Below are 14,434 nucleotides of genomic sequence, written 5' to 3'. Positions count from 1 at the left end.
GATTCAGGATCCTGATTCTCTAAAGTATATTCCAGTATGGCTTTAAAGGGCGAATATAGGTTCGATATGATATGAGCTTATATGAAAGGTGCCATTTCATACTTTTAGAATATCCATGCCAAATTTAAAAATTCAAAAAAATCCTTAAGTAGATTTTGCAATTTTCTGTTTCAATTGAACATATGATAAATCAGATTGATGACAAACCGTTTATTTTAGCCCTTTACAAGACTTTTTTTTTACTATTTTGCTTAAGTTTGATTGACTATTACATTGGCACGCACCTTAAAAGATAATTTAAATGTTTATTATTTTAGATTATATACTAGTTTATTTAATTTTTAAAAAGCATAAAAATAATTTGCGTAGAAGGGCGTCAGGACTATTGACTAGGGTAAATAATACGTCTTAAAGTTTATTTTCTGTACAGAGATCTTTGATTAATTCATGATGGTATAAACATCCCTGATTACGCATTTTCAACACACACACACACACGGCCACAAAAAACAGGGATTTGAAATCATTCTTCCTCCAAGAAAATTTTATTGATTATTTTTTATTTTACTTTTTACATTATTTGATGTTTTTTTAACTTTTAAATATTTTACTTTATACAGGGTGCGCCACATAAATCCGGACTTTTTTTAAACGGCCATAGCGCCAAAACTACTTGACCAATCAGGACGTTTGACCCCACTATAAAAAGCTTAGGTAATGACCTTTTTGCCATAAAAATCTTTGGACGATGGAGGACGTGTACGCCGAGCTGGCCGCGCATATGTTCAACAAGGCAGATTCGAATTGCGCAGATAAATTACCGTGGATTTATGACTTGGGCCTACTAAATTTGACCTCAGCCCATCTGCAGGTGAGATGGACTAATGAAACTTGCTGGAGATACTCTCAGATACCTAATGAAAACACTAGAAAAGACTAGAGCTCTCTATCCCAGCTGACTTGGCTGTAATACTCCGACAAAGTGGATCGTGGTAGATTTTAAGATGTCAAAAACGTCACAAATCTTGAAAATTTCTCGGTTCTTGACTTCAGGGGCCCATATGGAACCTTGAACTCGTTTTAGACTATGTATTGCGCTGATAACCCTATCTTAATCTTCGTGCCATTTTTAAAAAGGTATAAAACGTTCTTCTAGCTTAACTGTGGCCCAAATGAGAGCCGCCGTGTCAAAAGATAGCTTTAAAGATGGGTTTATTTGGATCCTGCTGTTACTTACTCCTCAAGGAGATGTGGCTTCCCAGCAGCCCAAATCTTATTCCAATGGACTTTTGGGCCTGGAGCGCCATTAAAGCATGAACCAATAGACGCGCCCATATCAAAAAGACCTCTCTCATTGCTCCTATCATGGAGAACTTTGCCTGCTTGAACAGGGACATGGTGACCAGGGTCGGCGGGCGGTTCAGGGGGCGGGTAGAGGCGGTGATTGAGACTGGCGGCGGTTTTATTAAATAATCTAATAGTCATATGCCTAGGTTGCTTCCCAGTTTTTAAAATTCAATAAAATCTTTAAAATTGACGATTGTATGTTTATTTGTTTAAAAATAAGAAAAAGTCCGGATTTATGTGGTGCACCCTGTATATTTTGTATGAAGGTAGAAGGAGGGTATATTTACCCCTGATTAATTCCCGAAACCTTTTTCTCATTTATTTGTACTGCAAAATAACAACAGTATTTAGGCAAACTCTACACGCATCCTGTTGTGAATATGGGTATTTGAATATGTTAGGGAACCACTCCTCTGACGTCACAAATTAGCCCAATTGGCTAGGTTTTTAGCTATAACGGCCTTATCCAATGGAATATCTTTATTTGCTTGAGTTATTCATAATGTATATACTTGCACCTTTGATATAAGCTCATATCATATCCAACCTATATTCGCCCTTTAAAACCGATCAATATCCGTTGGATTAGAACCGGTTCTCAGCCATTCTGAAAAATCATGTATAACATTGCATTGCAGTTTTCATCCCTAGCATATAGGTAAGCGAATGGGTTAGTAAAATAGCCTGAAACCATCCTATAAATAGGAATAAACTGGTTTTTATTTGGAGAGAACAAAAATTCTTACTGCTTCATATAATAGGATTGAATTATTTAAATGAATTCTTTGGATATGTTGACAAATTAAATCATAGTAGATGTTCAATCATCAGTGGAATTATTATTTATATTTGAACCATAATTATCAACTATCCAAAAATAATTTTGTTAAATAATTTTGTGAATATACCCCATAGGTGACATATTTAGATGAACTGAAATTAGTTTCCGAATGTGAACACATTTTCCTAGGTGTTTTCCAATCCTATCTCAATATTTGCTACTAGCTAAAAAACCTTCAAACTTCAAAAAAAAATCAAAATTTGAATGTATTAACGATTTATACATTATACATTCAAAGTTTTAATTTTTCAAATTTTGATTTTTTTTTTGGAAGTTTGAAGGTTTTTTAGCTAGTAGCAAATATTGAGATAGGATTGGGAAACACCTAGGAAAATGTGTTCACATTCGGAAACTAATTTCAGTTCACCCATATTTAAAGTGTTAAGTTGGAATTTTAACAAGGAAAGGGAATTATATTCTTATAGATAATATTACATTCAAAATATAATTGAACACCTTTTAGAATTATTTAAACAATTAAATTTTTTAAAAATAGTAAGTAGTGGCTTATTTTTTCAATTTTGAAGAGTTATATGTTTTCTTGAGTTTATAAGTTTATAACCTAATTAACCTTCTATAAATAGTCTTAAGCGTACCCCGGACCCAAACCAATACAAAACTTACCTGAAATATATTTTCTCGTATTCATTCGAATCCGGTGGATAGGAATCGGTTCTCATCCATACGAAAAAACTATGTCTAGCATCGCATTATATCCAGCTTTCTACGAATATAAAAATGTACAATTATAAGATTAAAACTAGTTTTTTTTAGGCCCGGGTGCCGAAGGCACCGGCTAAAAAAACTATATATCCGCAGAAAGCCGTTTATAATACGATGCGATAAATAACTATTACCGATTAAACCGTTACGGGGATTTTATTAAACATACTAACAGATAGACACTCTTTTACTGTTTTACTTTAAAATCACAATAATTTGTTTATAGTGAAGGTACTTAATAATTCATTTTATCCGTCCGTCAGTCCTTTCCTAAACCTATGTAATTTTCTCGGCTGCTATTTAAGAAAGAAGGCTGAAATTTTCTATGAAGGTTCTCTGCATAGATAAACATTCCGTATCTAATTAACTTGGTACGTCGGTCTGTCGGTCATGCATCAAAAGACATTTAAAACTTTTTTTTCATAAAGGTTTCGTGATTTTTATTATTTCAAATATATTTTTAACTACAGATCTTCTATATAATTCACTGTATCTGTTTGTCCCTCATGAATGTTTGTTCTTCGCTACTCATGGATGTTGTCATCTTTGTTTTCTTAGTCATCTGAACTACTGAGCAAAAGTCTACCTACGACTAAAATGAAATAAGTAAAATTGTCTAGAGAATCTTTTTAAGAATACCTGTCTCTCATTATGGAATTTAAATGTATAAAGGCTTAAGATTTAAATGGACAAGGTGTTTATTTAAAATTGTAGATAAAAAAATTGTAGCTAAAATTGTAATGTTTGTCAGTCTGTATTTTTCCATAGCAAAGTTGTTCTCATGATAGAATGTCGTTTTATGCTTAGTAATTAACCATTCACATTAGTATAAATGTAAGAGATCTTAAGGGATAAGACAATGGATGATAATTTCAAATACATCCCCAATGATGATAAACAAAATTACCCCTTCTGTATCTTTAAAATTTGGATACTACTAGCTTTAAACCAATCAATCAAAATTTAATCAATTCAATCAAAGTACTCAAGATTTTTAGCCAAAGAAGAAGATAACGGGTTATAAAACTTCGGGTACCAATATAATTTACAGTTTATTATCCCCTCTCTTTCTTTAGTTGGAAAAAATTAGCTGTTTTTGAAGAACGCTTTCCATAAGAATGTTACATATTAAGATTAGGGTTTGTTGAAAATTTAACTTTCATTGAACCTTACTAAATACTTTTTATCTGCGTCCTAGATCAAAGTAAAGCAGGGGGGGAAGGCAGGGAACTAAAGGGATAAGACAATGGCCGATAAATTGATGTACATCCCCAATAATGATACACAAAATTATCTTTTCTGTAGATTACAGTTAGTGGTTGAAACGTTTGACTATCTATAATACAAAGTAGAATGATGCCTGTCCGTCCGTCTGTCTGTCTGTCCGTCTGTCCGTCCCTTAAGATCTCGGTAACCACTTAACCGATTGGATTCTACACTTTAGGGAATATACCTACTGGTCCTGTGGTGGTTTTAGGCTATTTTCTAGGGGGATGGGACACCCCCAACCCACCCCCCCCAAAAAAAAAAAAAAAAAATCTCCCATTTTTTTTGCTGAAGATTTCCTTGGCCCTTTTACGAATTTCGCTTAAAAAATTTTTTGATCACCTCTTGGGTCAAAGCCCCTAGAGGCTAGGGGCGAAGCCGCTAGTTTAACTTAAAGAACCAATCAATCATGATTCAACAAAAGTCCCCAAAGTTGTTAAGCCAACAAATAAGAAATCGTTATTATAAGATCTAGATTAAAGTAAAGCAGGAAGGGGGGGGGGTAATTAATAGCAATTCAGCAATTCTAATATGCCTTAATTAACTGTTAGAGGTATCCTTTTCGTAGTTACAGACAGACGTAAAGATCCTACTCATAGAAAATCTTCGCATCTAAAAAGATTAAAAGTGTGACATTTGTTGTAAAATTGTCTTTTTAGGTCCTTCAATAATTATATGCAAATGAACATTAAAGTGCTAAAAATTAATCAAATGCAGGTATCTTAAGGGATAAGGCAATAGACGTTAACTCAATGATGATAAACAAAATTACCCCTTTAGTAGACTAAAGCTATTGGTTGAAACGTTTGAACTAATCAATCTCAGTTTGATAAAAGTTCCCAAAGGCAAAAATGTGAGTATAAAGCGTTGAGTACCAGTGTAAAAAACAGTTCAATGTCCCCTCCCTCCCTGATCAAATCAATAATAGTAAATTTTATTCTCGTATTCATTCAAATCCGTTGGATAGGAACCGGTTCTCATCCATACGAAAAAACTATGTCTAGCATCGTATTATTATTATATCCAGCTTTCTACAAATATAAAAATGTACAATCATAAGATTAAAACTAGTTTTTTCAGCCCGTGCCTTCGGCACCTCGGGGCTAAAAAACTGGTTGTAATCTTTTAATTGTACATTCTATATCCGCGGAAAGCCGTTTATAATACGATGCGAGAAATAACTATTATTTGTTGAGACAAAGAAATAACAAGGACAATTATGTCTAAAACAAAGTGCTTACAAAAATGTTTATAATTCAAAATAATACTTCATTTTATAGAAATCATAACATTCTTTTTAGCAAGTATATGTCACTGGGACTAAAACTTAAGCCCAAGAGTGCTGAATTGTGTTTATTTTCAGCTGCTATTGAGATAGACCACTAAAAGTATTTTCCAAAACTCACTTTGACCGTTTGTCTATAAATGTTTTTGACGATTCGCTACTTATTGATTTTATAGCGATTTGCGTTAAGAGAGAGGGGGAAATGGACTGTTTTTTAAAAGTTTTCTTAATCGTTGGCTTTACAACTTTGGGGACTTTTGATTGGTTGGTTTATCAAGTTGAGTGTTAAAACGTTTTAACCACTAATTTTAATCTATAGAAGGGGTAATTTTGTGAAACATGATTGGGGATGTACAAATCGTACAATACATCAATTTATCGAACCTTGTCTTGTCCCTTTAAATCCCTGGATTTGCGTAGTTTTTTTTCAAACCATATTATATTATCAATCTACTTTACATGGAGTTTAAACCTATTGTTAGAAAAAAATGTTCATTTTATTTGACCTTGAACCTTGATGAACTGAAAGTAGTTGCCGAATGTGTACGCAGTTTCCTGGGTGTTTCCTCATCCTAGGTCAATATTTACTACTAGCTACAAATCTTCAAACTTCCCTTAAAAAAATCAAAATTTGAATGTGTAAACGATTTATACATTATACATTATAAATTTGAATTTTTTAAATTTTGATTTTTTTTTTTGAAGTTTGAAGCTTTTTTAGCTAGTAGTAAATATTGAGCTAGGATGAGGAAACACTCAGGAAACTGCGTACACATTCGGCAACTATTTTCAGTTGACCTGAACCTTATATATGAATAGACAAGGTGATCAAGAAAAAATAATATTTTTTTTCTCGTATTCATTCGAATCCGGTGGATAGGAACCGGTTCTCATCCATACGAAAAAAAAACAATGTCTAGCATCGTATTATATCCAGCTTTCTACGAATATAAAAATGTACAATCATAAGATTAAAACCAGTTTTTTTTAGCCCGTGCCTTCGGGTATAACAAAACTGGTTTAATCTTTTAATTTTTCATTTTAATATCTGCGGAAAGCTGTCTATAATATAATGCGATAAATAACTATTTATTTATGGGCCATACCTGTCCCGGAAACTTATGGGTCATCAAGTTTTATCAAAGAAATTTATTTTTTGAGGTCAGGGTTGTAATAATAGATGTAGAATATACGTGGATATTATGACAGGGGAAAAATTGTCGTCAATTTAGCTTGCTAACATGGAACTCGTGTATTGATCAGTTCTTTCGTCCAGTATGAGGGGAGGGGATGAGGTAAGGATGTGGAAGGTGGGAGTCGTTATGTTAGCCCACTACAAGTTTCAATTTATTAGGTTGTTTTAAAAATATTGAAACAGAAGGGCGTGTGGCCTAATGGATAAGGCACCAGACTTCGGATCTGGGGATTGCAGGTTCGAGTCCTGTCACGCTCGTATATTTTTTTTAAAATCTGTCCCCAAGATTCAAACTTTTGTAACTTTTAGGGATCTTAAGAAACAAAAAAAAATGTTTCTTTATTTACATCTGATAAAAAATGTATTTTAGCAAAGTTTCTAAAGCCACTGTTATAGAAGAGCGTGTGGCCTAATGGATAAGTCACCAGACTTCGGATCTGGGGATTGCAGGTTCGAGTCCTGTCACGCTCGAAATTTTCTTTTTTTAAATATTTACTCAAATTCAAACTTTTTTCAAAATCTGTCCCCAAGATTCAAACTTTGGTACATTTTAGGGATCTTAAGAAACAAAAACGCACATAAGCATATTTTTACTTTACAGCTGATAAAAATGTATCTCAACAATGTTCCTAAAAATATTGTTATAGAGGGGCGTTTGGCCTAATGGATAAGGCACCAGACTTCGGCTCTGGTGAATGCAGGTTCAAGTACTGTCACACTTGTATGTTTTTAATATACTCACAAAAATTAAAATTTTATTACCTTTTAGGGGTCTTAAGAAACAAAAAACACACATAAGAATACTATATATTATTACTGTATTGTTTTAGAGGGGCGTGTGGCCTAATGGATAAGGCACCAGACTTCGGATCTGGGGATTGCAGGTTCGAGTCCTGTCACGCTCGTTAATTTTTAAAAAATCTTTCCAAAAATTCAAACCATGGAACCTTTTAGGGATCTTAAGAAACAAAAACGCACATGGATAAAGCACTAGACTTCGGATCTGGGGATTGCAGGTTCGAGTCCTGCCACGCTCGATAATTTTTTTGAATACTCACAAAAATTAAAATTTAAATACCTTTTAGGGGTCTTAAAAAAACAAAAACACAGATAAGTATATTATATACTATGATATTGAAATAGAAGGGCGTGTGGCCTAATGGATAAGGCACCAGACTTCGGATCTGGGGATTGCAGGTTCGAGTCCTGCCACGCTCGATAATTTTTTTGAATACTCACAAAAATTAAAATTTAAATACCTTTTAGGGGTCTTAAGAAACAAAAACACAAATAAGTATATTATATACTATGATATTGAAATAGAGGGGCGTGTGGCCTAATGGATAAGGCACCAGACTTCGGATCTGGGGATTGCAGGTTCGAGTCCTGCCACGCTCGATAATTTTTTTGAATACTCACAAAAATTAAAATTTGAATACCTTTTAGAGGTCTTAAGAAACAAAAACACAAATAAGTATATTATATACTATAATATTGAAATAGAGGGGCGTGTGGCCTAATGGATAAGGCACCAGACTTCGGATCTGGGGATTGCAGGTTCGAGTCCTGCCATGCTCGATAATTTTTTTGAATACTCACAAAAATTAAAATTTGAATACCTTTTAGGGGTCTTAAGAAACAAAAACACAAATAAGTATATTATATACTATAATATTGAAATAGAGGGGCGTGTGGCCTAATGGATAAGGCACCAGACTTCGGATCTGGGGATTGCAGGTTCGAGTCCTGCCACGCTTGATAATTTTTTGAAATCCTCCCCAAAAATCAAACTTTAATACCTTTCAGGGATCTTAAGAAACAAAAACACACATTTAACATTTAAGCATATCTTTACATTGTTTTTTAAAGCTATTGATATATAAGGGCGTGTGGCCTAATGGATAAGGCACCAGACTTCGGATCTGGGGATTGCAGGTTCGAGTCCTGTCACGCTCGAAAGTTCTTTTTTAAATCTTTCCCAAAATTCTGACTTTGGTATCTTGAAATTATCCTTGTATAAGGTTATTTTTATTTGTGTGTATTTATCTATTTGTACCGAAAGATCCCGCTAACCTCTGAACCGATATGGTTGGTTATCCTATTATATAAAGTAGTAAGCGTTTTTTTGTCTGTCTCGAAGGATCTCGCTAACCGCTGAACCGATATTGTTCTTCATTACAGTGAAGCTTCTTATAGGTCCTGAGAAGGTTTTAAACTATTTTTGGAGAGGGTGTCTTCACCCTCCTCCCCCCCAAAAAAAACTATTTTTTAAAAATTCTTTTGAAACTCAAATTTAAAATGGGCTGAGGTCGACTTTTTCCCCTCCTAGAGGCTTCTAGGGGCGTAGCCGCTAGTCTTTAACAATGTAGCCTATCATAGCTACAACGAAGGTTTAAAATTTTAATACCTTTTAGGAGTCTTAAGAAACACAAACACACAAGTATATTATATATTATTACATTGTTATAGAGGGGCGTGTAGCCTAATGTATAAGGTACCAGACTTCGGATCTGGGGATTGCAGGTTCGAGTCCTGTCACGCTCGTTAATTTTTAAAAAATCTTTCCCGAAATTCAAACCATGGAACCTTTCAGGGATCTTAAGAAACAAAAAAACACATGGATAAAGCACTAGACTTCGGATCTGGGGAATGCAGGTTCGAGTACTGTCACACTTGTAAGTTTTTTAAATACTCACAAAAATTAAAATTTTAATACCTTTTAGGGGTCTTAAGAAACAAAAACACACATAAGTATATTATATACTATGATATTGAAATAGAGGGGCGTGTGGCCTAATGGATAAGGCGGATTTGGTTATTTCAGGTTCGAGTCCTGTCACGCTCGAAAGTTTTTTTTTATATCTTTACTCAAATTCAAACCTTACTTGTTATTATCACTATATAAAAGTATCCATATATTTGTAAAATACTATAATGCAAAACATTTCCGAGCGTGACAGGACTCGAACCTGCAATCCCCAGATCCGAAGTCTGGTGCCTTATCCATTAGGCCACACGCCCTTTTGTGGAATTTGAATATAAACGTCCTTGTTTTAACATAAAATCACCCAAAACACCACAATATAGAAAAATACAACATATGAAAAAGGCAACCACATGATCAAAAAACCATCCATAAAAATTGTTATGTAATGTAGCAAAAAAAGGATATTTGAGAAAAAAAGAAATATTTATATTAAGATTTTAGATGAAAAAATGAAAAGAAGACACTTATGTTATGTTAGTAGCGTTTTATAGATCTAAAGTATCACACACATTAACATAAAATCACATAAAATCGGCTCTAAAGAGCTTTTAATCACACAAAAGTTCTTTTAAAATAGACTAAAACCATGCCATAACCTATGAGAAGGAGAACCTTACCAATTCAGCTGCTAGTGAGATCCTTTGTTACAAACAGACAGTTTAAGAGATAGATAGACTCATAGTCATCCTGTTATTTTTGTATAAGGATTGGTTAAACCTGTTTATTCGATAAGGCATTTTCTTTGGTATTATTGCAATGTATGTAATGCGTCTGACATGACATTACTTACTCATCTTTAATAATTTAGATTTTTGGTATCGCCAAAACTATAGGTTGCTAGTTTGTGGTAATGCCTTGACACCCATCAGAAAACCATCTGTCTCTAATCAGGAATTTTCACGGCTGCACACCACAATATCCAGGGAGGGAGGGGACATTAGGCTGTACATTATACCAGTCCCCAAAGTCCCCAAACGTTTTCTTATTCGTTGGCTTAACAACTTTGGGAACTTTCGATTGGTTGGTTCAGTTAAATATCCAAAAGTTACAACTACTTTTTGTATTATACAGAAGTGATTATTTTGTGCATATTAATTTGGGATATACATCAATTTATCGGCCATTGCCTTTCTAACCCTGCCAGAATATAATTCATACAGAATTGTTGATTGAAAAGTTTGGACACTAAATGTTTGTACCCAAAGATTTACAATAAACTAATAAGATAACGTGGTTATAAAATTTGAGGTACTCCCCTCCTCCCTGAGTATATATATACTACCACCAAAATGTCAATTTAGATCTCCAGATCTTTCAAAACTGTAAAAATATAATTTTAGCAAGAACGATTCTATTCAATATTAGAATAGTTATTTTCAATATCGTATTAAAGACAATCATGATTTTTATTTTAAATTTTCGTAATAAAATTGTCTATAGTACGATGTTAAACATGATTTTTCAGTGTGTCTACTGGTTCTAATCTAGCGGATATTAATCATTTTCGAAGCCATACTGAAAAATTTAGGATAATTTTTGCTGTTATAGTTTTTATTATCTTTTATACGAACATTCTGAAATTTTGATATCGACTTGAGTATATTATATGTATTGTACTCAATATAATAAATATTTTAGTAGCGAAGCTACTTTTTCATTTGAGTAGGTCTGTATGTCATAATAAGTTCGCTAACTTTATCTATATTATATGTGATTCATCTTGACATTTCAATTATTAAAATACAGAAAGGGATGGGCAATGGATGATGAATTAATGTACCCCTTAATTATAATAAACAAAATATCCATTTTAGTAGATAAATTTATGTTACTTAGTACAACCCAATCAATTATTAGATTCAATATTAATTACCAAAGTTTTAAAAATCAAGCGCAATATAATCTTTAGTTCAATGGACTATCTTATGATTAAAAAACACTCTGTTAAGAGGTTTAGAGAATGCATGCTAAAAAAGTTTTATAGCTTTTAATCTAGCCGTTTTAGAGATTATCAGTAGATTTTAATTGATATTGTTTTTTAATAATGCCATGTGTTAATTAACAATTTATAAGAAAACCCCATACATTTCTTCATAAGTTATCTAAGCACAAAAAAGGCTTTTCTTTAATATTCGTTAATCTTAACATTTAAATAAAAATATTTTTTCATTAGCATATGCTTGTTAGTACTAAATACAATACTTACTACGATTTTTTTCTGTTTTTGATTTTTTTTACAAAGTCTAAACAAATTTGTAAATAAATATGATAAAAAATGCAAAGCACATACTTTAGGACATACTTACATTTTTGTTTCAAAGATTGAAATTGATAGGGCAATTCTAACTTGCTAAAATTCAACGATAGCAGTGAACTGTTTTTTATGTACGAAAGGACAAATGTACAGACTCTAATTACAAAGTTTTCTGTAAAAAGTATAACGAAAAACAAACCTAAGATGAGAACAAATACTATTCATATTTATTTAATTGAGGGAAAGATTAATTGTATGACCATTGTCCTATCCCTGTATTATATCCTCTGTGTGGAAACATGACTTTCCCCCTGGGGGGTTACAAAATAAGAGTCCTAAGGACTTTTCATTTCATTCCTTTGACAACACAGTACAATGTTCAATTTTAGAAGGGTAACATGTATTCAAGTCTCCAAAGTCTGTAGATATATAGGTCTGCAGGTCTTCAGGTCTGTAGGTTTGTTGGGCTGTTAGTCTGTTGGTCTTTAGGTTTGTTGTTCTGTAAGTCTTTAGGTTTGTTAGTCTGTAGGTTTGTTGGTCTGTAGGTCAGTGGTCAATTTGTCTGTTGGTCTGTAGGTCAGAAGGTCTGTAGGTCAATGGTCAGTTGGTCTGTAGGTCTATTGGTCTGTAGGTCTATTGGTCTGTAGGTCTGTAGATCTGTTGGTCTCTAGTTCTGTAGATATGTTGGTCTGTAGGTCTGTAGGTTTGTTGGTCTGTAGGTCTGTTGGTCTGTAGGTCTGTAGGTCTGTTGGTCTTTTGGTCTGTAAGTCTTTAGGTTTGTTAGTCTGTAGGTTTGTTGGTCTGTAGTTCTGTAGGTCAGTAGTCAGGCTGGTCTTTAGATCTGTAGGTCTGTAGGTTTGTTGGTCTGTAGGTCTATTGGTCTGTTGGTCTGTAGGTCTGTAGGTCTGTAGATCTGTTGGTCTCTAGTTATGTAGATATGTTGGTCATTAGGTCTGTAGGTTTAATAGTCTGTAGGTCTTTTGGTCTGTTGGTCTGTAGGTCTGTTGGTCTGTTGGTCTGTAGGTCTGTAGGTATTTTGGTCTGTAGGTCTGTAGTTCTATAGGTATGTTGGTCTGTAGATCTGCTGGTCTGTAGGTCTGTAGATATGTTGGTCTGTAGGTCTGTAGGTTTGTTGGTCTGTTGGTCAGTAGTTCTGTTTATATGTAGGTCTGTTGGTCAGAAAGGAACTTTTATTACCTGTTGATTTCATGGTAAAACTTGCAATGTCTAAACTTTTTCACCAATAACTTTCAAATTCTGAAAGGAAAATCTTGTTTATCATAGTAGGGGATTTATATGAATTTATCGTCCATTGTTTTATCCCCTATGTTTCGGTACGCATGCCTTGCCGTACACGAAATCTTAATCTCCAAGCCCTCCGAATGACCAACATGTGAATGTTTACAAATGTGTATTTATTACCATGAAAACGGTGAATCTAAAACAAAAATATAAAAATTAATTACATAGTATTAATGGTTTATTATTTTTGTAGATCGAGGTTGCGTGATTTCAATTTAATTAAAATATAAAATTTCTAAAAAACTTTAAATTGGCACGAAACATATTAAATAGCATCAGAAATTGATAATTTTAGATTCAAATGATCAATAAAATTAAGGAAAATATTCGTATGTCAAAAGTTAGCAGTTAAATGGTCTATTTGTTGAAAAATTAATGTTTTAAATTTCTTCGTAAAAAATATACCATACTACACTTATTATTAAGAATTAAGATAAATTCTTACCACATTATGATGTCAAACTAAGCAGAAGGCTTATTTGAGATATTCCACACATCAGAGCACATGTATATTCAAGCAATACATTATTTTCAATCACGTAGCTCCTCATGTGGGACTAATCAAAGAAAAAGTGCGCGTTTCTTTTGTCTGTTTACAAGCCACGCGCCGCGCGGAGATAGTTAGGAATGCCGCGTAACACACTCATTCTCTAGGAAATTTGGTGTAAGGAAACAGGGATTAATGGGTTCGAACTTGCCAGGGAATACAAGAAAAACATACCGAAACACACCCGTCTATTCACTGGGAATCGAACACAATACCTCATCTTTGCAATATGCATGCAGACAGTGTCCACTAAATCACAATCTCACAACACATAAATCACAAGAGTTTAAAATGTTATGGCCATAAGGCCTAAAATTAATTATGGTAACTCGCGAATACCACAATAACTCAAACCGAGTCCACTACCACATAAGGATAGGAATAAGGAATGGGAAAAGCATTCAATATACATGAATTGCACATTTACCACTCACACATCTCATTATATCATGGCCTCATAATCTCAATAAAATTAGAATTACAGACCATGTAATTGCGAATACATGAATTAATAATCAATAGTACCTAAACTTCAATTAGGCACTTACATAATAAAATAGGTAAATGATTTTTATACTAAAAATCGCATCGATAATTAAATAATCAACTCAAACTTTTTTCATCAAAAGAAAGAAAGATTAAATAATGACATTTTTTCTACTAAATCTTTTTGCTAGAAAAGAAAAATAGAATTTCATAAAAAACTTCTCAATAATTAGCATTGTTTCCAGCGGAAAAATACTCGGGCTTACATCTAAACATTTTTAAGATAAGATAGGTAAGATCCTTAAATCTAACATGTTTTAATAAAATAGATACTTAAATCTAAATAAATATGACTGTAAAGAATCATCAAACTTCGGAAAATTAAAATTTCATAATTTTAAATCTTCGTGAATTAAAATTG

General features: G+C 33.3%; 8 non-coding genes across 8 annotated transcripts; 7 read left to right on the top strand and 1 right to left on the bottom strand.

Moving 5' to 3' along the window:
- The first annotated feature begins 6,842 nt into the window (after positions 1 to 6,842).
- Positions 6,843 to 6,915, top strand: TRNAR-UCG (transfer RNA arginine (anticodon UCG)). Its single transcript has one exon. It is a non-coding gene; the product is annotated as a tRNA-Arg (tRNA).
- A 574-nt stretch (positions 6,916 to 7,489) lies between these two features.
- TRNAR-UCG (transfer RNA arginine (anticodon UCG)) lies at positions 7,490 to 7,562 on the top strand. The gene has a single exon. It is a non-coding gene; the product is annotated as a tRNA-Arg (tRNA).
- A 240-nt stretch (positions 7,563 to 7,802) lies between these two features.
- TRNAR-UCG (transfer RNA arginine (anticodon UCG)) lies at positions 7,803 to 7,875 on the top strand. The gene has a single exon. It is a non-coding gene; the product is annotated as a tRNA-Arg (tRNA).
- Positions 7,876 to 7,982: 107 nt separating this feature from the next.
- TRNAR-UCG (transfer RNA arginine (anticodon UCG)) lies at positions 7,983 to 8,055 on the top strand. Its single transcript has one exon. It is a non-coding gene; the product is annotated as a tRNA-Arg (tRNA).
- A 107-nt stretch (positions 8,056 to 8,162) lies between these two features.
- TRNAR-UCG (transfer RNA arginine (anticodon UCG)) lies at positions 8,163 to 8,235 on the top strand. The gene has a single exon. It is a non-coding gene; the product is annotated as a tRNA-Arg (tRNA).
- Positions 8,236 to 8,342: 107 nt separating this feature from the next.
- TRNAR-UCG (transfer RNA arginine (anticodon UCG)) lies at positions 8,343 to 8,415 on the top strand. The gene has a single exon. It is a non-coding gene; the product is annotated as a tRNA-Arg (tRNA).
- Positions 8,416 to 8,540: 125 nt separating this feature from the next.
- Positions 8,541 to 8,613, top strand: TRNAR-UCG (transfer RNA arginine (anticodon UCG)). Its single transcript has one exon. It is a non-coding gene; the product is annotated as a tRNA-Arg (tRNA).
- Positions 8,614 to 9,605: 992 nt separating this feature from the next.
- Positions 9,606 to 9,678, bottom strand: TRNAR-UCG (transfer RNA arginine (anticodon UCG)). Its single transcript has one exon. It is a non-coding gene; the product is annotated as a tRNA-Arg (tRNA).
- Between the last annotated feature and the right edge of the window lie 4,756 nt (positions 9,679 to 14,434).

This window comes from Acartia tonsa, chromosome 14 (genome assembly GCF_053477335.1).
Source record: "Acartia tonsa isolate MP-2025a chromosome 14, ASM5347733v1, whole genome shotgun sequence".
Classification (NCBI taxonomy): Eukaryota; Metazoa; Arthropoda; class Copepoda; order Calanoida; family Acartiidae; genus Acartia; species Acartia tonsa.
Note: the sequence above shows the minus strand (reverse complement) of the source record. Positions and strands in the feature narration are given on the sequence as shown.